Below are 14,625 nucleotides of genomic sequence, written 5' to 3'. Positions count from 1 at the left end.
TACTGAGCATCTGCCCAAGTAGCGTTTTTGGGAGGCCTCTGATTTTTACGGACAGTACTGCAGGCTGCGGTACCTCACCCAGAGAGGGATTTGGAGTGGGATGCTGGAATAAACGTTATCAGTGGAGAGGTGATAACCTTTATCCATCAGTGGGTGCACCAAATCCCAAACAATTTTCCCACTCACTCCCAGGACAGGGAGACACTCAGGGGGTTCAATCCTGGTGTCCTTCCCTTCGTATACTCTAAAGCTGTAGGTATACCCTGAGGTACTCTCACACAGCTTATAGAGTTTGATTCCGTACCTGGGCTTCTTGCTGGGCAGGTACTGATAGAATCTGAGCCTTCCCTTAAAATGAACCAAGGACTCACCCACATAGATGTCCCTTTTGGGCACGTACACTTTACCAAACTTTTTGTTGAAGTGTTCGATGACCGGCTGAACTTTGAACAGACGGTCAAAGTTGGGGTCATCTCGTGCGGGACACTGTGCATTATCGGTATAATGCAGGAATTTGTGGATGGCCTCAAAATGCGTCCGGGCCATGACTATTCGGAACACTGGAGTGTTGTATAAAAGATCAACACTTCAATATTGCCGATGTTCTGGCTTCTTCAGTAGCCCCATATGAAGGACCAGGCCCCAAAACTGCATAATTACAAATGCATCTACAGGAGACCAGTTGGAATATGATGAACCAGGGTTGTGTGCCAAAAATTGACAATCGTACAAATTAGTTTGCTCCACCATGAGATTAATAAAGTCCTCAGGAGAAAAAGACTCTGAAAAAGTCTATTTCTGAGAGGCCGGTGGTGTCAAAATTGATTCCTGATTTTGCCACAAAATCAGGAATCAGTGGCTCGTAATTTTCGGGGGGAGGGCGAGTACCATACAGGGTCCGAAGAGGGGTGTGCTGGTTTATCTTCAGGAGTGGGTGTTGCCTCATCTTCTGTCCTGGGAGGTCTGCGTGGCAGTTCTGCAAGACCAGAGGAGGAAGATGAGGAAGAGGAAGAGGATGGAGAATCTGAAAAGTAAAGAAAAGTGGGATCCTCTCCCTCGCTATCAGTGTCAGAGGCAAGGAAAGCATGTGCCTCCTCCACTGAATAGCGCTGTTGGGACAAACGTGACAGGAGGGACATTTTTTGTTTGAATATGGTACTTTGTGTGTATTTTATTTATAACTATATGTGAGTGTGTGTGTGTGTGGGGGGGGGATAATGATTGGTGCAAACTTGTCTGAAAAGAAAAAGCTAAAAGAAAAAAGCTAATAGGGAGAAAAAAATATCTGTGAAAAGAAATGTCTAAAACAGCAGGCCCTAGCTCTGATAAGTGATCTGCGTCACTTATCAAAGATCGGCAGCTGCTGGATGTGCGTACGAGGGTGTGAAAAAAAAAAGGAAAACAGCAGGCACAAGCTCTAATGAGTGAACTGCGTCAATTATCAAAGATCGGCAGCTGCGGTATGTCCGCACTGGGGTGTGGCGCAAGAGGGGTGAAAAAAATCGGAAAACAGGCACGAGGTCTGATAAGTGAACTGCGTCACTTATTTAAGATCAGCGGATGCTGGATGTGCGCACGGGGGTGTGAAAAAAATGGAAAACAGCAGGCACGAGCTCTGATAAGTGAACTGCGTCACTTATCAAAGTTCGGCGGCTGCTGGATGTGCGCACAGGGGGGTGAGAAAGAAAAGGGAGCACGAGTGTTGATCGGTGAACTGCGTCACCAATCAACGCTCGGCGGCTGCTAATGTGTGCAAGGAGGCGATGCAAAGGGGGAGTGGAGGTTGGTAAAAAGAGGGGGAAAGGGATGGGGGGATTGGGGTGGATGAAGAGAGGTTGGGGATCAACACTTACGGTTGTAGTCTCTCTTCTGTCTTCAGCAGGAATTGTGCTATCACAGGCTACTGTTGCACCACAAGTCCCAGCACAGAGGGAGATCCAGCAGTGTGACCGCTTTGCAGGAACCCTCAAGCTAGTGTGGGGATTCCTGCAGAGCGGTCATACCGGTGCTGTAACCTGTCATTTGTGGGATCGATGATCACATCGATCCCACCAATCAGAGGTGGCCCTGGTGATGCCGCTGTTGCTAGGCACTTGCCTAGGATCAGAGCTCACAGCTCCAATCCTAGGCAGGTCACAGCGCGGCTGTACCCTGTGATTGACGTGATCGACGATCACATCGATCACGCCAATCAGCAGCTGCGGGCCATGCCTGTCCTGTCCTAGGCACCGGCCTAGGATCGGTGCTCTCACAGCACCGATTCTAGGCCGGTACCGGCAGGGCACAGAGCGGTAACACCGTGGCTGTGCCCTGTGATTGACACGATCGATGTGATCGTTGATCATGCCAATCCGAGGGGTTTTTGAACATCAGTCCTCGATCCTAGCCTGGGACCTCACTGTTTCAGCCAATGAGAAAGGCTGCGATTGGCTGTTCAGAATTGAACAGCCAATCACAGCGATCGGGAGGCCGGGTGTTCGGAGACAGGCTCTGGGATGCCGACACCATCTTCCTCCAGGTAAGATGGCGTTAGAATTTTAATGCGATTACCGCCACTTAAGTTGCAGTGTCACATTAAAGGGCATGACGTACTATTCCGTCCATGGGAATTAGGGCCCAGGTCACATGGACAGAATAGTATGTCTGATGGCAGAAAGGGGTTAAAAATAATCTCCGGTCACTAGCAAAGTTCTCACGGTCAGCTGATGAGCTGATCGTGGGAACTGCAGTGCAGGTGACCGCTGGAGACCGAGTTATCTCCGGTGGTCATCTACAAGCTCTGCTGTGTCTGGATGTCAGGCTGGATGGTGGCCAGAGCTGGACTCGTCGTGTTGGTTTATTATTTTATTTGCAGGAGATCGAGGGCGTCCAGGATTAGGCGATGCAGTAAGTATGGCTAATTAAGATTATTAAAGGACTTCATTCTGGCAGTGTTTTTATTTACCATATAACTAAAGGATTAGTAATGGATAGGTGTCTTATAGATGCCTCTCCAATACTAATCCGTGGGCTTGATGTCACCGGACAATACATAGGTGACATCAACCCCACAAATATTATCCCACTTGCCAACGCTACAGGTCAAGTGGGAAGAGCCGAGTAAAGTGCCATAATTGGCGCATCTCGCTAGCCTGAGAATACCAGGCCACAGCTGTCTGCTTTTTCCTTGGCTATTTAACAAAAATAGGGGGACCCCACACCTGTTTTTTGGGAGGGGATCCCACTATTTTTGCTCACCATCCAAGAATAGCAGACTTCTGCGGCCTGGTATTATCAGGCTGGTGAGGTTCATGGATATTGGATCCTTACAAGCCTGAAATACCAGTCCCAGTAGTCTGCTTTACTCTGGCTGGTTAACATACAGTTATATGAAAAAGTTTGGGCACCCCTATTAATCTTAAGCTTAATGTTTTATAAAAATAGTTTTTTTTGCAACAGCTATTTCAGTTTCATATATCTAGTAACTGTTGGACACAGTAATGTTTCTGCCTTGAAATGAGGTTTATTGTACTAACAGAAAATGTGCAATCTGCATTCAAACAAAATTTGACAGGTGCGTAAGTCTGGGCACCTCACCAGAAAAGTGACATTAATATTTAGTAGATCCTCCTTTTGCAAAAATAACAGCCTCTAGTCGCTTCCTGTAGCTTTTAATGAGTTCCCGGATCCTGGATGAAGGTATTTTTGACCATTCCTCTTTACAAAACAATTCCAGTTCAGTTAAGTTTGATGGTTGCCGAGCATGGACAGCCCTCTTCAAATGATCCCACAGATGTTCAATGATATTCAGATCTGGGGACTGGGATGGCCATTCCAGAACAGTGTAAGGCCATGTTCACACGATCCTTTTTTTGATCCTTTTTTTTTCAGGTCCTGATTTGGAAAACCCGCAGTGCAAAACTGCACTGCTGATTTTCCTGCAGTTTCTTCTGCAGATTCCTCTGCGGGTTTTCAACAGCACTTTCCTATTGGTGCCTGTTGAAAACAGGAGCTGAATCCGCAGAAAGAAGTGACATGGTACTTCTTTTTTTCTGCAGGCAAATCCACGCGGATTTGCCTGAGAAAAAAAGGATAGTGGGCACAGCGGTTTTTGTTTTCCACAGAGTAACATTGGACTGTACCCTGCATGGAAAAAGGACCTGAAAAAAAAAGGATCAAAAAAAGGATCGTGTGAACATAGCCTAATTGTTCCTCTGCATGAATGCCTGAGTAGATTTGGAGCGGTGTTTTGGATCATTGTCTTGCTGAAAGATCCATCCCCTGCGTAACTTCAACTTTGTCACTGATTCATGAACATTATTGTTAAGAATCTGCTGATACTGAGAGGAATCCATGCGTCCCTCAACTTTAACAAGATTCCCAGTGCCGGCATTGGCCACACAGCCCCAAAGCATGATGGAACCTCCACCAAATTTTACTGTGGCTAGCAAGTGTTTTTCTTGGAATGCTGTGTTTTTTTTGCCGCCATGCATAATGCCTTTTTGTATGATCAAACAACTCAATCTTGGTTTCATCAGTCCACAGGACCTTCTTCCAAAAAGAAATTGGCTTCTCCAAATGTGCTTTTGCATACCTCAGCAGACTCTGTTTGTGGCGTGCTTGCAGAAACGGCTTCTTTCGCATCACTCTCCCATACAGCTTCTCCTTGTGCAAAGTGCGTTGTATAGTTGACCGATGCACAGTGACACCATCTGCAGCAAGTTGATGCTGCAGCTCTCTGGAGGTGGTCTGAGGATTGTCCTTGACTGATCTCACCATTCTTCTTCTCTGCCTTTCTGATGTTTCTTGGCCTGCCACTTCTGGCCTTAACAAGAACTGTACCTGTGTTCTTCCATTTCCTTACTATGTTCCTCACAGTGGAAATTGACAGGTTAAATCTCTGAGACAGCTTTTTGTATCCTTCCCCTGAACAACTATGTTGAATAATCTTTGTTTTCAGATCATTTGACAGTTGTTTTGAGGAGCCCATGATGCCACTCTTCAGAGGAGATTCAAACAGGAGAACAACTTGCAAGTGGCCACTTTAAGTAGCTTTTCTCATGATTGCATACACCTGGCTATGAAGTTCAAAGCTCAATGAGGTTGCAAAACAAAAAAAAAAGTGCTTTAGTAAGTCAGTAAAAAGTAGGTAGGAGTATTTAAAACAAGAAAATGATAAGGGTGCCCATACTTATGCACCTGTCAAATTTTCTTTGAATGCAGATTGCACATTTTCTGTTAGTACAATAAATCTCATTCCAAGGCACAAACATTACTGTGTCCAACAGTTATTAGATATATGAAACTGAAATAGCTGTTGCAAAAAAAACTATTTTTATAAAACATTAAGCTTAAGATTAATAGGGGTGCCCAAACTTTTTCATATAACTGTATATAGGGGACCCCAAACTATTGTTTTTTTAAAATTTTATAAAAAAGGAGGGGACCTCTCTCTGTGCTTTCCACCACTTCCTGTGTCATGTACGTCCGGCTGTGTCACAAGATTCACCGTTATGTAAATTAGTACACATGCGTAGTAAGCTGCGTTACCGCACTTAATGCGCATGTGACTAGGAAGATAATGCCGCTTTACCACATCTAATAAAAGTGTATGGGTCATTTACACAGCGGAGACGGAGCGCCTTCACTACATAAATTGACATGCTGCAGTCTGGAAAGACGCGCCGCATGTCCGTCTCTGCGGGTGAGCCGCAGGCATCGGTGCACGCATAGTGGGCATGGGATTTCTTGAAATCCAATCCACAATGCTGCAACAGCTGGACGCTGTGGTTTGGAAGCTGCAGACACATGCAGCATCCAACCCGCAGCATTTACTGACCGTGTGAACATACCCCAATATATCTGCAAAAAGGAAATTACTTTTTTTCCTTCCCAGAAGCCAACTTTCAATTAGCTTTATTTCAAGTGACAAAAAAAAAAATGCATGCAATGAAAAAACGAATGTAAAAAACGCATCAAAAACGCAGGTGACCTGCCAGTGACTTCAGATGCAGATTTTACCTGCGTCAAATTCTGAGCTATTCCTGACCATGAAATCATACCCTTAGGGTATGTTTCCACGATCAGTAAACGCTGTGGGTTTGAAGCTGCGTACAGCCGCAGAGTCACACCTGCAGCATCCAGATGTTACAGCATAGTGGAGGGGATTTCCACTATGCGTTAAAAGATGGCCGCGGCTCCCTGTGTAAATGGACATGGAGTATGTCTTTCTGGCCTGAAGCATGTCTATTTATGTTGTGGAGACGCTCAATCTCCGCAGCATAAATTTCTCATAGATTATCATTAGATGCGGTAAAACTGCATCATCTGTAAAGTCACATGCGTAGTAAGTGCAGAAACACAGCTTACTACGCACGTGTACTAATTTAAATAATGTCTTACCTTGTTTCAGCCGAAAGTTTGCGTCCACTGCAGTTCTCGCGATGATATCAGCTGACCACGAGAACTGCCGTGCACGTGACCGCTGGGATTATCTCCGGTCACTAGCAAAGTTCTCACTGTCAGCTGATCGTGAGAACTGCAGTGCACTACAAGCTCTGCTGTGTCTGGATGTCAGGCTGGATGGTGGCATAATGCCACAGTTAGCCAAAGGCATCCAGATGTAGCAGAGCTTGACTCGTCATGGGACACTCGGACAGGGAATATTTGTGTAAGTTTATTATTTTTTTTGCAGGAGATTGAGGACTTTGGGGATTAGGCGATGCAGTAAGTATGGTTAATTAACCCCTTAATCCCATATGACGTACTATACCGTCGAGGTGGGGTGGGCCTTAATTCCCGGTGACAGTATAGTACGTCATACGCGATCGGCCGCGCTCACGGGGGGAGCGCGGCCGATCGCGGCCGGGTGTCGGCTGCATATCGCAGCTGACATCCGGCACTATGTGCCAGGAGCGGTCACGGACCGCCCCCGGCACATTAACCCCCGGCACACCGCGATCAAACATGATCGCGGTGTACCGGCGGTACAGGGAAGCATCGCGCAGGGAGGGGGCTCCCTGCGGGCTTCCCTGAGACGATCGGTACAAGGTGATGTACTCACCTCGTACCGAACGTCTTCTCCCTGCAGGCCCCGGATCCAAAATGGCCGAGGGGCTGTATCCGGGTCCTGCAGGGAGCACTTCCGGGTCGGAGCAGGCTGCAGATGAAAGCTGCAGCCTGCTCCGATGAAAGTATGATCACGGATCTGATAGAGTGCTGTGCACACTATCAGATCTGCGATCTGTGATGTCCCCCCCTGGGACAAAGTAAAAAAGTAAAAAAAAAAATTTCCACATGTGTAAAAAAAAAAAAAAATAATTCCTAAATAAATAATAATAAAAAAAAAAATATTATTCCCATAAATACATTTCTTTATCTAAAAAAAACAAACAAAAACAATAAAAAGTACACATATTTAGTATCGCCGCGTCCGTAACGACCCAACCTATAAAACTGGCCCACTAGTTAACCCCTTCAGTAAACACCGTAAGAAAAAAAAAAAAAAAACGAGGCAAAAAACAACGCTTTATTACCATACCGCCGAACAAAAAGTGGAATAACACGCGATCAAAAAGACGGATATAAATAACCATGTTACCGCTGAAAACGTCATCTTGTCCCGCAAAAAACGAGCCGCCATGCAGCATCATCAGCAAAAAAATAAAAAAGTTATAGTCCTCAGAATAAAGCGATGCCAAAATAATTATTTTTTCTATAAAATAGTTTTTATCGTATAAAAGCGTCAAAACATAAAAAAATGATATAAATGAGATATCGCTGTAATCGTACTGACCCGAAGAATAAAACTGCTTTATCAATTTTACCAAACGCGGAACGGTATAAACGCCTCCCCCAAAAGAAATTCATGAATAGCTGGTTTTTGGTTATTCTGCCTCACAAAAATCGGAATAAAAAGTGATAAAAAATGGTCACGTGTCCGAAAATGTTACCAATAAAAACGTCAACTCGTCCCGCAAAAAACAAGACCTCACATGACTCTGTGGACCAAAATGTGGAAAAATTATAGGTCTCAAAATGTGGAGACGCAAAAACTTTTTTGCTATAAAAAGCGTCTTTTAGTCTGGTTTCACACTTGCGTTTTTATCTGCATGCGTTTTTTAAAAAAACCACATGTGTGAAAAAATGCATGTAAACGCGGTAAAACGCATGCGTTTTTATAGAAAAACACAAGAAAACAAGAAAAAAACAAAAAACCCTAACCCTACCCCTAACCTGAAATACGTGGCACTGAAATACGTGGCACTGAAATATACGTTTATATACGTATATACGTATATAAGTGCCACGATATTTCAGTGGCCACGTATAAAAGTGCCACGTATTTAAGTGCCACGTATTTAAGTGCCACGTATTTAAGTGCCACGTATTTCAGTGCCACGTATTTACGTGCCACGTATTTACGTGCCACGTATTTACGTGCCACGTATTTACGTGCCACGTATTTTTCAGTGCCACGTATTTTTCAGTGCCTGAAATACGTGGCACTGAAATATACGTTTATATACGTATATACGTATATAAGTGCCACGATATTTCAGTGGCCACGTATATAAGTGCCACGTATATAAGTGCCACGTATTTAAGTGCCACGTATTTCAGTGCCACGTATTTCAGTGCCACGTATTTCAGTGCCACGTATTTCAGTGCCACGTATTTCAGTGCCACGTATTTTTCAGTGCCTGAAATACGTGGCACTGAAATACGTGGCACTGAAATATCGTGGCACTGAGATATCGTGGCACTGAAATATCGTGGCACTGAAGTATTTATGTGCCACGTATTTTTCAGTGCCTGAAATACGTGGCACTGAAATACGTGGCACTGAAATACGTGGCACTGAAATATACGTTTATATACGTATATAAGTGCCACGATATTTCAGTGGCCACGTATATAAGTGCCACGTATATAAGTGCCACGTATTTAAGTGCCACGTATTTAAGTGCCACGTATTTCAGTGCCACGTATTTCAGTGCCACGTATTTCAGTGCCACGTATTTTTCAGTGCCTGAAATACGTGGCACTGAAATACGTGGCACTGAAATATCGTGGCACTGAAATATCGTGGCACTGAAATATCGTGGCACTGAAGTATTTACGTGCCACGTATTTTTCAGTGCCTGAAATACGTGGCACTGAAATACGTGGCACTGAAATACGTGGCACTGAAATATACGTTTATATACGTATATAAGTGCCACGATATTTCAGTGGCCACGTATATAAGTGCCACGTATTTAAGTGCCATGTATTTAAGTGCCACGTATTTAAGTGCCACGTATTTAAGTGCCACGTATTTAAGTGCCACGTATTTACGTGCCACGTATTTTTCAGTGCCTGAAATACGTGGCACTGAAATACGTGGCACTGAAATACGTGGCACTGAAATACGTGGCACTGAAATATTGTGGCACTGAAATATTGTGGCACTTAAATACGTGGCACTTAAATACGTGGCACTTAAATACGTGGCACTTAAATACGTGGCACTTAAATACGTGGCACTTAAATACGTGGCACTTATATACGTGGCACTTATATACGTGGCACTTATATACGTGGCACTTATATACGTGGCACTTATATACGTGGCACTTATGACTGTCAGAAAATGTTCAGTAAACGGTTAGGGTTTCAGGTAGAATTGGGGAGTTTCCACTGTTCAGGCACATCAGGGGCTCTCCAAACGCGACATGGCGTCCAATCTCAATTCCAGCCAATTCTGCGTTGAAAAAGTAAAACAGTGCTCCTTCCCTTCCGAGCTCTCCCGTGCGTCCAAAAAGGGGTTTACCCCAACATATGGGGTATCAGCGTACTAGGGACAAATTGAACAACAACTTCTGGGGTCCAAGTTCTCTTGTTATCCTTGGGAAAATAAAAATTTGGGGGGCTAAAAATCATTTTTGTGGGAAAAAAAATATGTTTTATTTTCACGGCTCTGCGTTGTAAACTGTAGTGAAACACTTGGGGGTTCAAAGTTCTCACAACACATCTAGATAAGTTCCTTGGGAGGTCTAGTTTCCAATATGGGGTCACTTGTGGGGGGTTTGTACTGTTTGGGTACATCAGGGGCTCTGCAAATGCAACGTGACGCCTGCAGACCAATCCATTTAAGTCTGCATTCCAAATGGCGCTCCTTCCCTTCCGAGCTCTGTCATGCGCCCAAACAGTGGTTCCCCCCCACATAGGGGGTATCAGCGTACTCAGGACAAATTGGACAACAACTTTTAGGGTCCAATTTATCCTGATACCCTTGTGAAAATACAAAACTGGGGGCTAAAAAATCATTTTTGTGAAAAAGAAAAATAATTTTTATTTTCACGGCTCTGCGTTATAAACTGTAGTGAAACACTTGGGGGTTCAAAGTTCTCACAACACATCTAGATAAGTTCCTTGGGGGGTCTAGTTTCCAATATGGGGTCACTTGTGGGGGGTTTGTACTGTTTGGGTACATCAGGGGCTCTGCAAATGCAACGTGACGCCTGCAGACCAATCCATTTAAGTCTGAATTCCAAATGGCGCTCCTTCCCTTCCGAGCTCTGTCATGCGCCCAAACAGTGGTTCCCCCCCACATAGGGGGTATCAGCGTACTCAGGACAAATTGGACAACAACTTTTAGGGTCCAATTTATCCTGATACCCTTGTGAAAATACAAAACTGGGGGCTAAATTTCATTTTTGTGAAAAAAAAAAATAAAATTATTTTCACGGCTCTGCGTTATAAACTGTAGTGAAACACTTGGGGGTTCAAAGTTCTCACAACACATCTAGATAAGTTCCTTGGGGGGTCTAGTTTCCAATATGGGGTCACTTGTGGGGGGTTTGTACTGTTTGGGTACATCAGGGGCTCTGCAAATGCAACGTGACGCCTGCAGACCAATCCATTTAAGTCTGCATTCCAAATGGCGCTCCTTCCCTTCCGAGCTCTGTCATGCGCCCAAACAGTGGTCCCTCCCCACAAATGGGGTATCAGCGTACTCCAGACAAATTGGACAACAACTTTTGGGGTCCAATTTATCCTGATACCCTTGTGAAAATACAAACCTGGGGGCTAAAAAATCATTTTTGTGAAAAAAAAAAATAATTTTTATTTTCACGGCTCTGCGTTATAAACTGTAGTGAAACACTTGGGGGTTCAAAGCTCTCAAAACACATCTAGATAAGTTCCTTAGGGGGTCTACTTTCCAAAATGGTGTCACTTGTGGGGGGGTTTAATGTTTAGGCACATCAGGGGCTCTCCAAACGCAACATGGCATCCCATCTTAATTCCAGTCAATTTTGCATTGAAAAGTAAAATAGCGCTTCTTCCCTTCTGAGCTCTGCTATGCGCCCAAACAATGGTTTACACCCACATATGGGGTATCGTCGTACTCAGGACAAATTGCACAACAACTTTTGTGGTCTAATTTCTTCTCTTACCCTTGGGGAAATAAAAAAATGGGGGTGAAAAGATCATTTTTGTGAAAAAATATGATTTTTTATTTTTACGGCTCTGCATTATAAACTTCTGTGAAGCACTTGTTGGGTCAAAGTGCTCAACACACATCTAGATAAGTTCCTTAAGGGGTCTACTTTCCAAAATGGTGTCACTCGTGGGGGGTTTAAATGTTTAGGCACATTAGGGGCTCTCCAAACGCAACATGGCGTCCCATCTCAATTCCAGTCAATTTTGCATTGAAAAGTCAAATGGCGCTCCTTCCCTTCTGAGCTCTGCCCTGCGCCCAAACAATGGTTTACACCCACATATGGGGTATCAGTGTACTCAGGACAAATTGCACAACAATTTTTGGGGTCCAATTTCTTCTCTTACCCTTGGGAAAATAAAAAATTGGGGGTGAAAAGATCATTTTTGTGAAAAAATATGATTTTTTATTTTTACGGCTCTGCATTATAAACTTCTGTAAAGCACTTGTTGGGTCAAAGTGCTCACCACACATCTAGATAAGTTCCTTAGGGGGTCTACTTTCCAAAATGGTGTCACTTGTTAGGGGTTTCAATGTTTAGGCACATCAAGGGCTCTCTAAATGCAACATGGCGTCCCATCTCAATTCCAGTCAATTTTGCATTGAAAAGTCAAATGGCACTCCTTTGCTTCCAAGCTCTGCCATGCGCCCAAACTGTGGTTTACCCCCACATATGGGGTATCAGCGTACTCAGGACAAATTGTACAACAACTTTTGGGGTCTATTTTCTCCTGTTACCCTTGGTAAAATAAAACAAATTGGAGCTGAAATAAATTTTGTGTGAAAAAAAGTTAAATGTTCATTTTTATTTAAACATTCCAAAAATTCCTGTGAAACACCTGAAGGGTTAATAAACTTCTTGAAAGTGGTTTTGAGTACCTTGAGGGGTGCAGTTTTTAGAATGGTGTCACACTTGGGTATTTTCTATCATATAGACCCGTCAAAATGACTTCAAATGAGATGTGGTCCCTAAAAAAAAATGGTGTTGTAAAAATGAGAAATTGCTGGTCAACTTTTAACCCTTATAACTCCGTCACAAAAAAAAATTTTGGTTCCAAAATTGTGCTGATGTAAAGTAGACATGTGGGAAATGTTATTTATTAAGTATTTTGTGTGACATATGTCTGTGATTTAAGGGCATAAAAATTCAAAGTTGGAAAATTGCGAAATTTTCAAAATTTTCACCAAATATTCGTTTTTTTCACAAATAAACGCAAGTTATATCGAAGAAATTTTACCACTAACATGAAGTACAATATGTCACGAGAAAACAATGTCAGAATCGCCAAGATCCGTTGAAGCGTTCCAGAGTTATAACCTCATAAAGGGACAGTGGTCAGAATTGTAAAAATTGGCCCGGTCATTAACGTGCAAACCACCCTCGGGGCTTAAGGGGTTAAGATTATTAAAGGATTTTATTCTGGCCGTGTCTTTATTGACCATATAGCTATAGAATTAGAAATGGATAGGTGTCTTATAGACAATATCACAATAAACAGGTGACATCAACCCCACAAATATTACCCCACTTGCCACCGCTACAGTGCAAGTGGGAAGAGCCTGGGTTAAGTGCCACAATTGGCGCATCTTTGGATGTGCCAATTGTGGGGCGGCTGCTATTTTAGGCTGGTGAGGGCAAAAATCCATGGGCCTCGCCAGCCTGAGAATACCAGGCCGCAGCTGTCTGCTTTTTCCTTGCATGGTTACCAAAAATAGGGGGACCCCACACTTTTTGGGGAGGGGATCCCACCATTTTGGTAACCATACAAGGTAAGCAGACTCCTGTGGCCTTGTATTATCAAGCTGGTAAGGTTGATGGATATTGGATCCTTACCAGCCTGAAATAGTCCCAGTTGTCTCCTTTACTCTGGCTGGTTAACAAATATAGGGGACTCCAAGCCAATTTTTAAAAATTATTTCATTCTGAGGATTGTTCACAGGTTCTCAATGGGATTAACATCTGGAAAATTTCAAAATTGTATTTACCAGGCCAGTTAGATAACCATTTAGCCTTGTGACATGAAATTAAGCATTAAAGGGAACCTGTCACCCCCAAAATCGAAGGAGAGCTAAGCCCACCAGCATCAGGGGCTTATCTACAGCATTCTGTAATGCTATAGATAAGCCCCGATGTATCCTGAAAGATGAGAAAAAGAGGTTAGATTATACTCACCCAGGGGCAGTCCCGCTGCGGTCCTGGTACGGTGGGCGTCACGGTTTGGGGCCTCCCATCTTCTTACGATGACGTCCTCTTCTTGTAGTCACGCTGCGGCTCTGGCGCAGGCGTACTTTGTCTGCCCTGTTGAGGGCAGAGCAAAGTACTGCAGTGCGCAGCCGCCGGGCCTCTCTGACCTTTCCCGACGCCCTGGGACCGCCCCTGGGTGAGTAAATCTTATAATCTAACCTCTTTTTCTCATCTTTAAGCATACATCGGTGGCTTATCTACAGCATTACAGAATGCTGTAGATAAGCCCCTGATGCTGGTGGGCTTAGCTCACCTTCGATTTTGGGGGTGACAGGTTCCCTTTAAGATTACTGTACTTGTTTTTAATCTTCTCACATGTCTAAAGCGCCATGAAATAAATAAAAATAATAATCAAATTGCTCCTGTAATGTTGGGAGAAGTTGCTCTTGGATGATGTTTAGATACCATACTTTATTCATTGCACTGGTCTTAGACAAAAAAAACCTCTCTTAGATAAAAAGCAACCGCACATGCGATTGGTCTTAGGGTATTTTACTGTTCCCACAAACACAGGATTCATAGTAGTGTTCAACTTTTCTTCTATAATCATTTTCCCTTTTGTTTGAAGGGTCATAGGCTACAGGAGCAGAACTCCAGAGCGTAATACAACATATTTCATCTTAGGAAGGTCCGGAGTACAAAACGAGGCTGTGATTATGCTTTTGGTCAGAAACAAACAGTTAGATGGTCCACGCTGCTAGTCATCAAGTACACCAGTCAGTAGATTAATGAAATGAGATCAGTAGTCCTGCTCTGGACTTCTGAAATAGTAGACTGCAGAGACGTGGATGCTCTGCACACCATAATCAATTAGGATCACCTGTAATGTCTACCTGTGAGATGGAACTGGAGAACACCCTGAACTAAATGATTGACACTGGGCAACTACAGGGACACTTACAACCTAAAGTAACAT

Source organism: Ranitomeya variabilis, chromosome 2, assembly GCF_051348905.1.
Source record: "Ranitomeya variabilis isolate aRanVar5 chromosome 2, aRanVar5.hap1, whole genome shotgun sequence".
Taxonomy (NCBI): domain Eukaryota; kingdom Metazoa; phylum Chordata; class Amphibia; order Anura; family Dendrobatidae; genus Ranitomeya; species Ranitomeya variabilis.
The sequence above is the reverse complement of the archived record's forward strand: the minus strand, read 5'-3'. Positions refer to the sequence as shown.